This window comes from Manis pentadactyla, chromosome 12 (assembly GCF_030020395.1).
Source record: "Manis pentadactyla isolate mManPen7 chromosome 12, mManPen7.hap1, whole genome shotgun sequence".
Taxonomy (NCBI): Eukaryota; Metazoa; Chordata; class Mammalia; order Pholidota; family Manidae; genus Manis; species Manis pentadactyla.
In genome coordinates, this window is record NC_080030.1 from 39,858,428 (window position 1) to 39,877,114 (window position 18,687).

An 18,687-nucleotide genomic window follows, 5' to 3' on the forward strand; every position below is an offset into this window, starting at 1 on the left:
TCCCTGTTGGCAAGACCCCTATATGACCTCAGCAAGGGCCCCCCTGAAGAACCATTATCCTCCTCACCCCGACACTCTTTCATTAAGCTCCGTCAAGCCCTTGTGGAAACCCCAGCTCTCCATCTTCCTGATTTGTTGAAGCCCTTCTCATTATACATTCATGAGAGGTCTAGTCAAGCTCTAGGAGTCCTAGGCCAATATTATGGCCCATCCTTTGCCCCAGTAGCTTATCTTTCCAAGCAATTAGACCCCACAGTTCGGGGATGGGCCCCCTGCCTACGGGCATTAGCCTCTGGACAGCTCTTGCAGAAGGAAGCTCATAAACTGACATTCGGGGCGCCCCTTACCATTCTGTCCCCACATCACCTAAAGGATCTCTTAACCTTCAAAAGTTTACAGACTCTCCCTCCCTCCAGACTCCTGACCTTACTGTCCTCTTTCCTCCAAAATCCCATTCACCCCCTTTGCCATCCATACACAAATCATGACTTTTTCCTCCTTTACTGCTCCCTCGCTCTCTCTCGCTTTTTTTCCTCATTCCTATTTTCTTCCCTGCCACCCCAGCCTCCTTTGTATGGCGATTCAAAGTCAGACAGACTTACACACAGCATCAGACAAAAATTACTGCCCTCATTGCCACATCAGACTGCCCTCTGAAAGGCTGCTCCGAGCCTTTATACCTCCACTTTCCTCCCTCCACCGAAGTGCTCACTAGCAGCTACCTTTATTCTCCCTACCTCTGCTTCCTCTATGACCAAAAACAAGCCTGTTGCAGGCGATGGCCAGACACCTACAGGGATGTCCCTACTGGTCTTGCGCCATTCACTACATGGGTAACTCCCGGTACCCACAGTATTACTCCTCCAACCCATTCTCTTCAATACTAACAAACCCCTTCCTCACCTGGCTGTGGCCCATTGCAGGCCCTATAATAATCATTCTTCTCCCCTGTCTCTTCTTGCCTTGTATAGTAAAGTTTATCAAATCCCAAGTCAGTAAAATCTCTAATCAAACTTTCAACCAGCTTTTACTCAGGAACTACCAGCTTTTAGCCACAGAAGATCCCTCACCCTCACGTAACCTCCTCACCACACGCTGAGACGGACCCCTCTCTCCGCTGGAAACTGTTCCTGGAAACAATGGCCGCAGATGCCTGGCTTCTGGCACCCGTGTCCTCTTGGCACCATTGGAATCAACAAGTACTCGACCTATGGTTACAGGGAACCTTCATTGATTTCCAACCTGAAGAAATCCACATCTACTCATCCTTACTGTGGGGTGTCCTATCAACCCTTTCCTCCCAGTCCTCAAGCCCTCACTCCCTTCTCCGCCCCCGTTCAGCAGGAAGCAGTCAGAGAGGAAGCAACGTCCACAACCCCATAGAGGAGAAAGGGGGGAATGAAGGGCCCCACCCATAAGATGGCGAAATTCCTGCTTCTCTTCCGGGTCCTCAGTTTCCGCCGGCGCCACCTGAACCCCAATCACCCCTCGCCCCCCTAATCCCAGCACCTAGCCAATAGCCACCAGCCCTGTAGAAGTGACACCACAATCACCCCATGCCCCTTCCTATATAACCCAGCACCTTTCCCTAATAAAGCGGAATTCTCCGGTGAATTGCTGCTGTGTGTTGCTCCTTTCCTTTCAGTGACAATACATTTTCACAATGTAGATTACATCCAACACAATGAGCAGGAGGGATCTATTAGACACAGAATCTACTTTCAATCATTTTCTCATTTAGACCTTAAAACAATCCCAGGACGTGGGCACAGTTGTCCCCATGCCTCAGGTAGGAAATGAAGGCTTAGAAGAAGATAAGGTTAAATGCTTGCATGTGGCGGAGCTAAGATTTTAAATCAAAGCACAGTTGATTCCTGCTCTGCTAACCCCAGACTGTGCCCTTACCTGAGGGCTGGGGTCCCTTCAACGCCTTCCCCATGTGGTGCTCTTGGCGGGTGCCACGGACGCCTCCCGCCGACACCTCAGACCCCAGGTGAGCCCTGCGTGCTTACGTTTTCTAATTATTAAAGTGGTCCTCTTGCTGTCAAGGTTTAATACAGTCCCACAGAAAGTTGGATGCCTTCATCCTGCCCAACCTCTGTGTGGCCAGTGAGCCCACATGAAAATTCAATTACGTGGAAGAACACACAAACCATCCTTCCTTTAGGCCTTTGTCTACTACTACAGACAAGGGTCCTCCCACATTCACAGACTGGAAACCCAGGCGCCGCTGTGCTGGTATTCAGAGGTCTTTGGGAGGTGGTTTGGGTACAGCCCTATGGGGAGAGCTGCCACCTCCCTCCCACAACATGGGGCCACAGGAGAAGAGGCCCTCTCCAGACACCCCACCTCCTGGTGCCTTGACCTCGGACTTGCCAGCCTCCAGAACCGCAAGACACACGGGTCTGTGGTGTTGTTACAGTGAGACCCCTACACACCAGAGGCCCGAGTTCCTTTAGGCCTGCCTGGACTCCTGTCGGGACTCTGAGCTGATTCCTCACTGCAGGGTGAAATCAGGAGAATTTTCAGCAGCTACAACAGCTCTGCCTTCTCCCTAGTGCCTTCAGGAGACTTGGCATCCTTAGTTAAAGGCAAAAGGACACCACATTCTGCGTCACATCAGCACTATCCGACTTGGGCTATGAAAATGGGCAATTAACTGATCCTGTGGCTTACACAGTCCTGACCCACCTTTGGTGCTTAAGACTTGCTCTGAACGGTGGGGCGGGGGTGGAGAATGGTGCGGCCACCTTAGTTCCAGTCCCCTTGAGCTCCTACCTGCCTATGAGGCCTTGAGTAGATTCCTCATTAATAAAATGAGTCCTTAAGTATTGGAGGGTTACCAAGCTCTTTGCAAATCTTATGAAAAGCCATGACCTCATCAAAGAAACAGTTCCCTGTGCCTAAGATGTTGCATGTCATTTCAGCATGTTCACAGTTAAGAATCCCTGGGGTTCAGGCAATTGTTCGGGTTCCTTTCGGCTCTGACATTCTATCCTTCCCTGATTCTACCACAGGGGAAAGCACAACCAGCCTCCCCTTCTCCACCTCTACAAAAGCCCACTCCCCCAGGGCTACACTAAAAGAGATTTTCTGCCCTCCCCCAAGTCCACATGCAGGAATCATCCCAACAGGCATTGTGTTTGTGGTTCTTTCTTTTTTAAAATGAGATTAACTACTGTTTATTTGAGATGAATGCAAACGGGTAGGTAAGTAAAGACTGGAGGAGTGGAAGAGAGACTTATTAGATTAAAAAATGCAATCAGGGGTCAGATTCCAAGGTGACGAGGACCAAGAGGAGACGGGCGTGGTGTGGGGAGCCTGTGACAGCGCTCCCCCACCCCCACTCCTTTCACATGAGCCCTCAGGGACAGGCCCGGTGCTGTGGCGAGGTGCCATCAGCAGAGGTGCCCAGGAACCTCACGGAGTCAAGCCGGCCTTTTCAAAACCGTCTGCTGCCCAGTTCTTCTCACTGGGATTGATTTGCCAAGCAGATCCTGTTCACAAAGCCCTGGGCAGACTTGCCCAACCCCGGGAAAGCAGATGAACACAACAGCCTTATCTCCGAGTGTGAGGCTGGATTGTTCTTTCCAACAAGATAGCAATAGAGGAGCAATTCAGTCGTGGGGGGAAGGAAAAGCATCCCATGTGGCCGTGAGCCTGGTTGTCACCCTACTTGTTTTCACTAAGCTGACATCGCTTAATAATCCGCACTCTGTCTCCTTGTCTTTGGAACGGATTACACTTTATTTTAGCCTAGGGATAAATAATGGCAGCCACCCTTTTCTGCACCCAATGCATTACAAGCATTGTCACTACTCATGTCATATAATCTGTTTATTTTCATATACAGATGAGTGAACTGCCAGTACGATTATCTCCACTCTACAGACGAGGAAACCAGGGCTCAGAGAGGTTAAATAACCTCCTCCAAATCACACAAGTGACAGGAGGCAGAGTTAGATGCAGGCCCAGGCTTACCAAAGCTTTCCTTTTTTTCCCCTCTGGCCCAGCACCTCCCAGACTTCTCTGCATATTAGGATCCCCTGGGGATCTTTTAAAACTCCCAACACCCAGGGTACACCCTAGAAATCACAATCCTCGGGGAAGGGACAGTCATAGGTATTTTCTTGAAGCTTCCCAGGGGATTCTAGGTGCAGGCCAGTTTGGGAACCACTGTGTCAGCGCCTGGAAGCATCTTTAGCCACAAGCATTTACCAAACAACCCGAGTGCAACTCAAGAGCAAGGAATAAAAAAGAAGCAAGCTGAAGGCTAAGCTAAGAGCAGCTGGAGAGTCACATCTGGATAAGGGAATGTTTCTCTCTGGGCAATGGAAGAACTTTGGTAGAAGAAACTTCCTTGGTGCAAGCATGGACAACCACAACGGCTTGCTGGTTTTTCATGACTTGTTGTTTAAGAGATGCACTCAAATAAGCTAAGCACGGCTCTTATGTTACACGGGGTTCCTTTTTGCTCTGCTTTTGGGAGGAGAGTGACTGTTTAGTTCATGTCTCTTTAATTTAGAACCTGGTTCTTTACACACCAGGCCCTGTGATTGGCACTGCCCACTGCCTCCAGACTGGCATGGCAAGCCCTCTGATGGCCTTTTGCAACAGCAACTACTGGTAGGATTACATCCAGTAGAGCATTTGTACTAGTGCATTTAAGAAATATATTTAAATCCCTTAAAAACTGGAGATTCATTAGAAAAGCAATCTTCCTACTAGGCTGGGAAATAAGAGTTTATTGTGATATTATCTTGTGGAACCTCAGTTTGAAAAATGTGATGGTCTAGTTAAGCATACTTACAAATTACTGCTTTTAGTCAGACTGTAAGTAGAAGTTTAGTGGAATAGAACATTACTGTTTATGTCTTGGCTGAAGTCCAAGAAAGGATAATTAGCAAATGATTTGGTGGTGGTCATGCTTATATTTATTCAAGTTAATACTTTGTTTTATTTTAAGTAACATGTATTACTTGCCACCATTCACTGCTAAATGGAAATGCTTGACTTCCCAAAGCACACCTATATATCACAAGTCTTAAATTTGTTAGGTAAATTCCTGTACTTAGATCTGTTGCAAACTTATGATGAATGAAATCCACAATTCACTAGTTTTCTACTGGTTTTATTTTCCTCTTCTGTATTTAATAGTTAAATATTTCTAAGCACAACATAACTAGTCCAAAATCACTGACTAGACCCTACTTTTATGCATTCATTCACTGTGACAGGGATCTTGGGAAACCAGCCTTGTCTGTGAACTGCTAAGATGGCCTCAGGACAATCAAACTTACTTCTGAGAAAATACAGGCTAAGAATAACTTTCTATATATTCTGTCCCACTCTCTGTCTCTCTGTCTACCCTTCTTCCATTAAATACATGTTTCATTTTTTTAAATAGGAGAGAAGTCTCAAGAAACTCTGAATTCTGGTGGTTTGATAGTAGGAATAGACCCTCGTGTTCTGTTTATACTTTTCCAAAAGTTGTAAAGCCAAAGTTGTGCTTGAATGTAGTTGAGTTTTCCTTCCACCCAATCACAGCTGAAACCTATTACATCTCATGTTAAATTTAATGGTAGCTATTATGGATGGCGGTCCTTGTTTTCTTCCTAAAGTTTGGGGGTTTAGAAACAGAGGGGTCCTGATTAGGATCTGATCTGAGGTATATCCAATTGGAGTACTTATTTGCAACATCTTGCTCCAGGGAACTTTGCTGGTAGGCCACTGAAATCGGACAAGTCCTTAGAAATAATATGCTTTTGAGTAGGAATGGTTCAGTAATAAGATAAGTAAATATAATCTCAAGATTCTCAAAACAAAATAAATACTAAACTTGCTACTGGCTAGAAAACAGCAAAAAGATAAACTATTAAGAACTGTTTCCTTTTTTCTATAGAAGAAAGTTGAGCTAGAAAAAACAACTAGGCATCTTTAGGGAAACAATTGGCTTATATCTGCCTGCATGAGACTGTTTTGAGTCCATCTTCTGTTTAATATACAATATACACCTGTGTTCCTCTTTAATATGCAGATCCTAATAATGTGCACTGGCCCAATTTTAATTCATTGCCCCACCTCTGATCTCAACACAGTACCAGACGTTTAGTAAGCCCTAAATAAATATGTGTTGGATGAGTGGATATTGGTATTTGGAGACAAATGTCCAACTTTCTAATGAAAAGCCAAACTTGTGGGCTAGAATAGAGAATGTGAAGATGGGGCTTCGGTGTGGCCAGGCCCCTGGCACACAGGTGAGGGCCTCCACCTCTGGGGCTGGTGGCAGGGGTGGGGGGCAAGGGACAGCTCTCCAGCTCTTGCTGCAAAACCCCAGGCTGGCTCTCCTGCCCTGCGGTCTCCTGGTGGTCCCCAGCCAGGCCTCATGTCGGGGAACTTTGCTTGTCTGTGACCTGCATAGATTCTGCTGCTATGGCCTCCAGACCCCTGAAATGTGTGCCCATACATGTGCTTACATCTATACAGGCAAAATAAAACGGGGACATGGACCTATCTGGCAAAAATGACCTGCTTTTCCTCAATAGCTTTTTTACTTTTTTCTGTGATGAATGAAAGGAAGGGGATGGTGTAATGACGAGGAGGGAGCTGCTCAGTGGATTATCTGCTGTGGTTCCTACCTCAGTTTGCTTGAGGTGTGGGGAAACTTTTAAATATTAGGGCAACTCTTCATGAGGGGTCCTTTAAGATGCTATAAATCAGGAGTTTGGCTCAGTTGTCATAAAGATCTTTAAAAAATCTTTTGAATAGCAGTTGCTTCTACTCAGTACTAGTCTTCTCCTCACCCACGATCACCCAGGCAAAATTATAAAAGGTATATTCAGGTTTTTTCCCACTGTGCAAGCTGATAGTCTTAGCCATCTGAAAGACACATTTATTTCTAGAACTACGGACCCTTTGGTGGAGTTTTAAATTTGAATTCATATAATGAATGATTTTTTTAAAGAAAATACATGAGTACTTAAGCTTATACAATAAAGTTCAGAAAAGTGTGTGTGTGTGTGTGTGTGTGTGTGTGTGTGTGTATATATATATATATATATATATATATATGTTCTTTTCTAGTTTATGATCTTCCTTCCTGAACGATCTACAATAATAGCCATTTGATCTCTTTGCATGTTTTTGGATTAAAAAATTACTTGTTTTTGCAAAAACACAAGACTATGTGAAAATGACCTTCATTATATTCCTTATAGCCCACTGGTAAAGTCTTTTTCAATGATATTTTTTAAATGTTTTGAAAGAGATGCGTGCCTCAGAAGAAATGAGAGGTAAACATATTTCACAGATACTAAAAGGTACAGTAAACATCGATAAAACAATAAACATGACCCAGCCTAAACACTGTGCCAGGGTCCCTCCTGCAGCTGCCAGTAACATCTAACCAGTCCTCTGGGGAAAGCCCAGCCATAGAAATGATAGGAGCTGATGCCAGCCACAACAGTGTGGAATACCCCCCAATTTTAGCAAATGGATGAAGAAATAATAGATCCAGGAAAATTACTAATAATGAATGGAAAAAAAACTTTCTTCTAAAGCATCAAACTCAACCACTTTCTTAACTGCTTACACTCTTAAATCATTTATAACACAAACTGCTTTGGATAAAAGTGATGGTCTGTATGCAATTCCTAGGTGGAGATCATTCTGCAGCAGATGGTTTTTTTTCCTCTCTGAAGAATTTTCAACCACAAAGAAATTGCTTAAGACCACCAATTCATTTGTGAGATTTGGGTATTAGACTTCAAGTGAGAGCCCAGCATTTACTTAGAGAACCACACGATCCACATCAAGGATTCTTTCTTATTGTGTAAATGCCAAATAGCTTCAGTTTGTCAAAGTCACCTAACACTGTTTTTAAAACCAGCTCAAGATGTTTGTTTTGAAAGCTTTCCTTTGCCACCGGCTGAAGGCAGGGATGGAGTGTGGACTGTTAAATATTCACGCTGATTGACAAAGTAGGCGTGTCCAGATGCTCAGGCAGAGGGTGGCAGAGGCTTCAGAAAAAGGAAGTTCATCTAGGGAACAAAAGCATCAACCTCTGCCCTGATTATGCTGCCTTGGGATTTTAAAAAAGATGACTCTTCTAGTATATGAGCCCTGGTTGTACACCTGATGGTTGGAAAGTCACCTCCAGCTAAGTGCTAGGACTGCATAAGAACTCAGTTCTGAAGGAATGATCATATTTTTTAATTTGTTTGCTGTTCTACCCTTTCTCCTCCCACTCCACCCACTGAAAAGGATGCCAGGAACTCCAACTTGCCTTTTTGCCCCCATTTAAGAGTTCTAAATCATGTTTTTGAATACACTAGAATGTCCATTATTCATCCCCAAATCCATGCTGTGCCTTTTTCTGGAAGGTGGGAGCTCTAGAGGAGTAGTTTATCTGCCAATTGCAGGTTTAGTTACAGAAGAATAGAAGGAAAGGGATTGTTTCTTACTTCCTTATCAAATTTAGTCAAAGTGCCAAGCAAGGTCTAAGCTTCCTACAGAGGCTAACATGTTTGGATTTCTTTGGAGTTTTTGTTTTTCTTACTACAATATTGTGGAATACATAAAAATATACTCCTACATATTGGGCAGAAAGTCAAGCATAAAAGATATAATTGAAAAGCCTATAGCTGTGGCTATATTACCCACAGCCTTCTCCAGTTTTGTTTTATAGAAAATACAATCAATGTTATGATTATATTATAATCAATTTAACATAAAACATAGTGTAATCAGGAACCAAAGAAAGCTGGGGTACAATCCTCAGGAATTCTCTGTATGCAGAATGCATAATCAAAAAGACCTTGGCATTCAAAATTATCTCAGCCTTTCAACAAATAACCAAGAGTGGTTGTCAATATAGAACTAAACAGAGATTCAGTACAGCAATTCAACACAGTGAAAGGCCTGAACTACATATGCATCTCTGTATCTACATAAATGGTAATTCAAACTGTTTGTCTGCCAGGCAAAAATGAGCCACACAAGATGTGCTAAGCTACAAAGCAAAGTAAATGACTAACAACCAAAATTAGTTCCAAATTTTATTATGAATGTCCAAAGTGACAGCATACTGTGAAATTGTTAGGTTCTCATTGATTAAATTTCAAGAGACCACAGACGACTGCATTCCAAGCTCTTTAATTTGTGACAGAGTCAAAACAAAGAATGATAAAAATATTCTTTGGGGTGTAAAGAGTGCTTGTATTTGAGTTTTTACATTTTTTCTTTCCCTGCTGGTATAGTGAACACTGATTATTTCCAAAACACAAATCCTGGTATGGATACTTGCAGCAAATTTTTATGATCTCTGCCTGAATAAGAAACTAATAAGAAATGTACTTATAAAGTATGTTTACAATACAATGGAATATGCCCGTTCATTCATTTCTTTCCTCTTCCACTAGGCTTCTCATCTGTCTGGGGTGCCTGCTGTTTGTAATATCAGGACATGAAGGCTGGAACAAAACAACCAGAAGAATATATTGAACTCTGGATTTTCTCAAAGCTGCATTTTTTTTTTTTCAATGAAGTCTTAAGACTTAAAATGTTTGAGAGTGTCCAAGGAGATGACTAAGAATGATGGATAAAGCCACCAGTCAAGAACACCAGTCCACAGTCTATGCATGTTGTGTTCAAGAAAAAAGCCTGGTTTACTAAAGCTATGGTTCTAGTAAACTGTAGTTCCAACACAATATGACTTTTCTCCCCTGACAGGTTTCCTTGCAATCTGTCCTTTCCGTCACTGGTACTACATGATGCTACAGATGGAGTCTGTTGCCATTTATATTCCAATCAGTTATCTTGTGGAAGTGCATATCGCTTACAGATGCAATACTGTTCATCTGAGTGGATCCTCAAAAAGAACAATTATGGACTGGAAACTCATAGAGTTCGTGTTTAAAATTTATAAACTTAAACCTGCTCCAACAGGTAATACAGGGAGGCATGCTTGCAACCTCTGGATTCAATCAGAAACAACGCCTGAGACCACAGAGCCTTCTCAATAGGTAACGGCGGGTTCCTTTTAATGCTTCCTTAAACAAGATCCGATGTGATGCACATTAGAACTTTGAAGCACGTCTCATTTATTTCTACAAGGCCTGGGACACAGGAAGCTGCCAGGACTTCATTCATCATCTTGCCTGTTGACAAAAGGAACAATAACTGGTCATCACTAGTCAATGGAGTAACTTTTCCTAGTTTTTTTTTTTTTCCAAAGTAATTCCTAAAGAAGAGATGGTGTCAATACAACAGCGAATGTTTCAATGTTTGATGAATTTCTGTGCTCTAAAATGCCAAGTCTTCTTCCAAGAGAGCTGAAAGAACCAGCGTACACAGTGTTCATCTCTCTCCTCGTGCTGGAATGGTTCAGGAGAGACCCTGCCCAGGAAGTCAGCGTGCCTCGGCTCTAGGTGTGACTCCACTAATAACTAACAACGTCCCCTGACCTTGCTGGGAATTGGTTCCTTCACATACAGACTAAGAGGACTTCAATGGATGAATTCCAAAAAGGCTGTTGATCCAGCCACGTTAATGGCTTCACATGGTCCTGCCTTCACAGTTAGGTCTAATCACTTCAGTCGGTGGCCATGGTTAGGTTTGCAAAACACCTTCATTTGGGGGTCCTAGGGTCCCAGTACAATTCAGAATTAGAACCAGCCGAACTTCTGAGAAATCCAGAGATACTTATTATCTTCAGAAGTTGGTTAAAATCTTCTTAAATGATGATGTGATTAAGCTATATGGGCACAAAACTGCAAATATACATGCCACATCTTTTGCTGTCTTAAGATCTAAAATGTGTCTTTTTGGGGGGTACCTGATGGTGTTCTTAAATTGAGAAATAATTATGTAAAAGCCAGATCACATTACAAAGCCATAAAATTCAACCAGTTGGACTAGGTTGGGTAATTATAACCAATAACTTTATCAAGGCACACATCTGGTAAGCAGGGGTGGGTCTAGACATGGGAAGTCTGACCCCAAAACTGATGCTTTCAACTGCTGTGCCCAACTACCTCACCAATATTGTGATATGGTTAATATCGTAACACATTGGGCTGGAAAGTTTAATGTGACTTTCACAGCTGCCATAGGTGAACCAAAAATTAGGTTAAATACCTGGGTATGTGGGACAATTAGTTCCCATTAGTAACAACATGACAAGCTTCAGTAATTGAAAACCTGTATTTACAAATTTTGATTTGCTCTTTACACCTCTGTGGCTGGTAAAACAAATGATGCGGAAACAACCACCTATTATTTATATTACATTATGCTGTATCTTATCAGACCATTCCATTCTATCATTCTATTATATATTTTTGAAGGCATCTTGGCTGTCATGTTGACAAGAAAAATGGCTGAATTACTTTTTCATCTCTCTACCATGGTTTAGGCATAAGGCGAGTCATAATTTGTGAAATGTGTGAATGAGTCACACAAAACAAAACTGGCAATGAGACAATGCCTATTGCTTCAGATGATTCTGTTCTGCTAACGAGCTTACCCTTGAAACACTGACTTAGAAGCTACTCAAAAAGGAACAACACTGAAAACCAGCACGGCCACTTTGACTCTGAGTAGCTATTACAGCAAAGCTACAGAGCCGTTTCCTCAAATCTGGGTAACATTTCCCAGGCGGTAATGGGTGATCGCGACTGTCCAGAGAAAATCAACACCAGTGTGGCAAGAGGCCCCAAGATCACAATGGGGACAAAGGAAAAAGACGCAAAAGTACTCAAACTGTGGGCTGGGAACATGCAAGAGTGATCTCCTGACATGTGCATATGTATACCGACACAGACTAAATCTCTTTGTTGCCAAGTAAGAGAAATAAGTATTGTCACATGACAAATGAACTTGAATTAAACAAAAAGTAAATTGATTATGGAGGTCTGGCGAGTATTTTTACGACCGTGGGTTTCTAGGATGTGTTGGCTATGTTGTAAGCGCCCGATGGAACCACTGTGAGAGCAGGTAAAATGATCCATCCCTGGAGAGGGTGGATGCCAAAAAGTGAACACCAAGTTACTCATGCAAGTAACCATTCAGAGATGGGATCATGGTCACACAGCCTGTATTTGGCAAATGCTCTAGTTTTCCCAGCCCTTTTGTGTTTATGAACTCTCTGGCCTTATAACGCGGGACCAAGGCAGCCAAGGTTTGAAGGCTTGAGCGACTTGCGAGTCACTGAGCCATCGGAATGGGAATGAGAACCAGGTCTCCTGTTCCCCAGGCAGAGCTCTTTCTCTATTATTTATATTACGTTATGCTGTATGTCTCTGGCTGGTAACATCGAATATTGAATTCATTATTTATTATTACTCAGCTCTTCTGCATAGTTTTGTTACTACTACTATTATCCCTTGTATCAAGAGCCTTATGGAGAATGGCCTGCAAGACTGATACAACTGCCTCTACCAAGGAACTGAGGCTCGGAGCAGTGGCTTGCCCACTGTCACAGGGCAAGTGGCAGAGCTTGAACGGCAAAGCTGCGTTAGCTTCAATCCCATGACTCCTGTTCTTTCTATTCACTGTGTGTTGTGTGTCATGAATCACCAAGCAGAAGATTCTATATATGCTATGGTGCTCTAACTTTAGGCACTGAATCCAACAATACGCTACTGCATCTAAAGCCTAGTCACAAAAAAAGACACCCAGCAAATCCAGAGATCTGCCACTGAGTGGACATTCCAGACACCTGGCTTATTCCGAGCTCCCTCAATAGCTAGATCACTCTTTGTTAGCAGTTACCAGGGTGCCTCACGACCCCCTAATACTGGCTATAATTTCATAGTAAATGAAGAGTAGGAAGCCACAAACCCCACTTTTCCAAGAGAACATGGTGCAAAAGCTAAGATGTTTTAAAAAATAAACTGAGATGTAGTAGTGCCTGGAGGTGAAAGTAATGGAAACAATTGTAAAAGTTCTAGACCCAGTTTTCTGCAGCTTGAGTTGCCATAATTGATATATCTCCTGCAACTGTCCTTCATTTTGAAATAAAGCTATTCTTTTTTAAAAAGGGTACAATAAAGGTAAATCTATGTGGAGACACTCTTATCCAACTGTAACTCACTGGGTGGTCTACTGGATCCGGGTGACTTACATACATGTCTGAATCTATGCAAACAGCCCTGCAAAGCAGATAGATTCTTTAATCCTATGTTGCACATGAGAAAAACGAGGTTCAAAGAACTTAAATAACATAGCGAAGAAGACACAGCTACAGAGAGGGAGAGACTGGATTTCAAGCTAAGCGTGCCTAATGCCAAAACTCTGTGCCTTTCCTCTCACAGGCTGCTTCCCGGAGATACCTGAGAGGTGGATGGCCTCCTATCCCCTGACCTGCAACAGCACTGATGGTCAGCCAGAGGTGAGCGGGACAGCAGGGCAGGCCCAACTGCTCCCAAACAGCCGTCACCTTTCGTACTTGCAGAAACCCAGCTCTAGAAACCGTGGGCAGGTTTCCAGGTCCGTTATACAGGGTGACAGAGGCGGGAGGCGTGAGCACCAAGTAGCGTGCCTCCTCAGGGACCTGACGACAGGCAGGCCAGCCGCACCACAGAACAGGGTTTAAGTTGACTTCAGTTACGACGCAGAAGCCTCTGTGGTCTATCTCCCATTTTTCCTCCTGAAGTAAATGTGTTCTGATTTCCAAATGACCCATTAGCAGGATGGAAACACCTACAGCCTGAAGAATCATTTCTAAATTACAGTTGAGAAAGAGACAGGGTCTACAGAGAGGCTCTGCCCCCTTTCTAATTCGCCTCCCTTATTTCTTCCCCCAGAGGGCCCTTGTCAGAGCTGCCAGTGGTCAGCCAGGAAGGCCGACTGTGATCCGCTGTCCTCCGCTCTCCTGTTCTCAACAGAGGAGGCAGCTTGTGGTCATGAAGCCAGTGGATGTGGACAGAAAACCTCCCCAGGGTGTGATGTGTCCCTGCACTGCACTCCTGCTACTGGATTGATCAAGGTGAGGGGCACTATCAAGAAAGCTAGGTCCTCTCCAACTCACTTTCAGATCCAAGCCTCAGGCCGGCCTGCCCCGCCATGTCTAAAGGAAAATGCCAGAGGTGTTCAAGAGTGCCAGACCCCAATCTGCCTTGTGCAGACGATCCATTTGGTCAGCCCATATGGGACCAGGATGGTTGGCCCAGATCTGAAAGTATCAGTGTGTGTAGACATGTTCTAACATCATTTGCTAAATGTTTTATTGTTCTGTAGTTGAAAACCTATGTAGAATGTGTGGCGTGACACCCCATCAGATTAGGACAGTATGAAGGCAGGTCTTTCCAAACACCAAATGTAAGAATAATTAAAGGCAATTATTTCCTATTAGAGAAGTTCACTTCCATGACAGGGGATAACCAGGGCTTCTCTATTAAACTGAGATCATGGTTTTATTTACTGTGCATACACTGTATAATCTCGGAGATTCCCAAAGAAGCTATTTAATTCCATTGTAACCAGCCAATGTAATAGAGAGAGGGATCCTATTGGAATTAGGAATATTAGGGCACAAAATTCTCATTTTAAACATTAGAAAACTGAAGCTGAAAGGTCTCACACTTGCTGGTGGGCACACACAGATTGGGAATCTAGATGGCACACTGGTATCTTACCCTCCAGTAGGGTGTGTGTCCTATAATGGAGTCTTCCTTCTGCCATGCTCTCAGGCAGCCCTGGTGACAGAAGGGGAGCAGAGGTGCTCACTGCCACTCAGGTTACAGGAGCAGGGACGAAGCTTGCCACCCGTCTGCCTGGCATGCCGTCCCTCTCTTCTCTACTTCAAACGTGCTTAGTCAGCCACTGAAGACGCTACCTGATGGCTGCCCCTCTGTCAGCCTTCGCAGGAGGCTGAGGCCCAGGCACCAGTGTCCCTCAGTCTGTCCCCCGGGGAGAGCCCTACTCCCTCCTGTGACTGTGAGCTCCCCTGTGGTGGACTGGAAAGGCGAGGGAAGAGGCCCACAGCTCCTCACCTTCCTCACGGAGCGGGGTGCCAGTGATTCTGCAGTGCAGTGCCCTTCCCCTGCCCGCTCTGCCCCCAGCCCCCAAACCAAACCAGCCTCACCCTTCTCCTTCCCCTCCCAACATTCTCCCTCTGTCAGCCATTCCTATTTGCGGGGGAGAATCTCCACAGGAACTAGGAATCTGCACATTTGTGGGTTTTAAAAAGTCACAGCATAGGCCCTTGTGGAAATACAAGAGAAAATGAATCTCTGCTACAAGTCACATATAATGTCAAGTCTGCGCATTGACCCCCTGAGCTCAGGGGTGGAGGTCAGAGAGAAGACTAGAAACAGGAGGAGGAAGAGAAGAGCAGGTCACCAAAGGTGCCATTCTGTACCCTTCAGGGGCACTGCCCTGACTACATGAAGGGCTGGCCAGGCTGCAGGCTCCATGAGGCAAGAACAGGGTCTGTGCCCCAGTCCTTGGTCCAGGGCTTCTCACTGGACATTCAGGGAGAGAATGGAGAGTCAAGAAGCACTGCGTACTCATCCCAGAGGTATAAGCCTCTACCTGTGACACCCTGAGTCATTTCAACCATCCATACAGGAAACAGCCCTGAGCCACTCATGCTGCTACAGTGAGATCCCCTTGGTTGGAGGCCTTCAGGCTGGGGCTGATGCGGAGGGCCGACAGATTTACCGGAGGGCTTGTTTCACACAGCTCTCCTGGTTAGAGCTGGATAGATTTGGCTTGGAGCTTCCAAGAACATACTGTACCATTAATGAGTGGCCGGTCACACGACAGGCTGCCCTCACTTTAGAATTGGTCATGTTCTAACTATTAGTAGTGGGGTGGATTCTTTCTCTCCCCAGGATGGAGCAAAAACTATTAACAGTCATTTAGCAGCACTGACAGCTAACTTTGAAAGACTTTCAATATTTTTACTAGGTATAAAGCTTTATGCATAAAGCACACTCTAGAGACACAGGACATCAATTAAATCTTATTTTTAGAGTATTGAAAGAAGTTGGTATTTAAACGAAATCCCATCATTAATCTTTTCTGTAAGGCAAAGTAACCTTTTGAAAAGTGAACAATCACCCATTTAAAAAAATTTCAATTTTCATATATCCAGTTTGCTTAAAGCAAATTCAATCTGGTGTCCTCGGCTGTCTTCACAACTGAATTAGAGAGACTATCTGGCCATCCAGTTGAGCAGAAGCGGTTTGTTTTTTAATAGCTGTAGAAACTCATTTGCACACTGAATCAGCAGCAGAGAACTGATAAGGCTTAGGTGAGTAAATGACAAGCCACTCACTTTCCTTGGAGGCCAGGAAATACAAGCCCACGAACATGACCACTGGCATTCTCCGGACAGGAACACCCACCCACAGCCTTGTGGGACAGCTGGCAAGGACAGGGAGCCAGGAAAAGCACTTCCGGGGACACAGCCCAGCCTCCTGCACAGGCTGTCTCTTACGGGGGACCCAGTTATGCCTCCTTCTGATCTTTCCTTTGGATGCAGGATTGGGCTTTATCTCCTTCCCCAGAATAAGTATTTAAAATCAGAAATTGGCTGTTTGAAAGAACCTAGGATGGTGAGTGAGTGAAATTAAAAGAAGAAGAAAAAAAGAGAGACTGTTCTTCCCCCTGTGCGTTTGGAGAGGCCTGACTAGCAAATGCCTTCACGCCTGATTTGATGGTTTCTGATTTGCGCTCATTTGCCTTCCATTTCACACAGGTTTTCTCTCACGTGCTCATAAAATGACAAAGATGGGAACTAGGGCTCCATATTCATAGAGGGAGTAGTGTTAGCAAAGGAAATAACTGGGGTCATATTTACACTCAAGACGACAGAGCAGAGGGGACTCAGGTCAAGTCCTGTCCTGCCCGCTATTCACACCTGCAGTCAAGTGCTTTAAAGTCAGCATGATTTCACCTCTCACACTGGGTAACTGATGTCAGGGAGAAACACTATGCTTGACTTGCAATAGAGAAACACTATTTTTTTTTTTACAGAATAATACTGTTCAGGAAGGCACTGTCCTATTGTAACAAGCTCACAGAGAACTCCAAACATGATCCAAGTTAATGAACCACTAATAGATTCTCTTTTTTTTCTACAAACACAGCAAGTCTCAGGAACATTTGTCTTGAGCAGATCTGAAAGCACAGAACAGAATAGGACGTGATTTTTTTTTTTTTAATGGGTTGCTTTCTATAATCATGTTCTCAGAAGCCTGGGCCAGGATTTGGGATAAGAAAATCTCATTCGCAGTGTCTGCGAGCTGATGCGTACCGCACCTGTGCCCCACACGGAGCTCCCTTATGCTCACGAGGTGACATGGCATGGACCATCCCAGGGCATGTCTCCTAACGCCCTGGGCCATGGCACCTTGGGTGCCGTCCAGCTGCCCAGAGCTGCATGCCTTTTCACAGAAAGCCTTAGACATTTGTGAGGGACCCATCTTAGATGTTAGCAAACCCCCAAATTACAAACTCCATGATAGTATGTCACTTTCCTCTAACACAGGTATGCCCTGATAAGTAGGAAAAGGCTGAGTGGGGACGTGGATAACAGCAGTCAACTGGGCTGACTCACCAGCTAAGTGTCACATCACTACCCACTTACTTTGCCATCAGGGCTATTCACATCTGTGCCTTCCCTAGCAAAACTGTAGATTAGGACATGCTGTGAGTCAGCTTGGAATGGATGAAACCGTGTATCTTAGAGCCAGGAATGCCAAGGGACTCGACTGTTCGTTTGTAATTAATTTGCTATTTCGAAGCTGTGAGAGTCCATTGTGCAGGGCACATGGAAGCCAGGCAGCCTGGGCAGAAGCCAGCCTGTCCAGTCCTTCATGGGACCCTGCCTGCTCCTGACCCCCAGTCTCTGAGATATAGTTTGAAAGCCACTGATCTAACATATAAAATTTTGTTGGAAAGGCTTGTTCTAAAATGATTTTAAGCAGAATCAATGAGACAGGTTAAAGCAGGGGCCACTGCAAATGCAACCTGCCCCTGGATCCCCAAGAGAATCCTGCAAACTCCCTAGGACGTGACTCCCTTGATCGACGTCTAATGCCCTTTAGGATTTCTCATGGCTGTGTAAGGGCCAGATCCTTGTCAACATCAAGTATCACATTTTGGGAAGTTGAAATGTTTCCCTGGGAATGAATTCCTCTCTGCAATTATAACATGTATCAAAGGAAAGCTCAATCCACTCTACAAATAGTAATTCAAGAGGAAATAACCTCTTCCATTTAGTGCTAGGTGCAAAAACCCCAGGCACGCAAGCAGATTCTAAGTAAACTCTTCTTCTCTTTACATCTCTTACTCTTTCCCCCAATCATATGTACACTGAGGAAAAGCCACAAAACCCTCTAAGGTGTAAATACACTCATCATTGGTGTAGGACAGTTAAATTAACTGTCCAAGTAAATGAACTTCCTGTGATGCAGCAAGGACGGCCCTTACGCAGCACCATCTGCACCAAGGGCTACGAAGCAGGGAAAATCTGGGTGGAAAGTGGGGACAGAGCGAGCTGTGCTTGGCACAAGTGGCTTGGCTGGGAGACGGGAGAACTGAAAAAACACAGTTCCAACAGGTCCCAGGACTACTTGAGCATAGCCCTCTATGTTACTCTACTCATACAAAATTATTATGCAACAGGAAAATGATGTCCATTTTGAGACACAGCTAGTTTATAAAAGTTTGCAAATC

General features: G+C 44.4%; 1 protein-coding gene across 9 annotated transcripts in view; it reads right to left on the reverse strand.

The window, feature by feature from the left end:
• Positions 1–18,687, reverse strand: part of SCAF8 (SR-related CTD associated factor 8) — a 196,476-nt gene that overhangs the window by 46,837 nt on the left and 130,952 nt on the right. For 2 of the 9 annotated variants that reach the window (XR_005025064.2, XM_036886732.2), the window contains one exon: positions 9,044–10,157. The exons of the other annotated variants lie outside the window; for them this stretch is intronic. The gene's annotated coding sequence lies outside the window, so the exon portion shown is untranslated. Of the gene's footprint in view, positions 1–9,043; positions 10,158–18,687 lie in introns of those variants that run through there. 9 annotated transcript variants of the gene reach the window in all.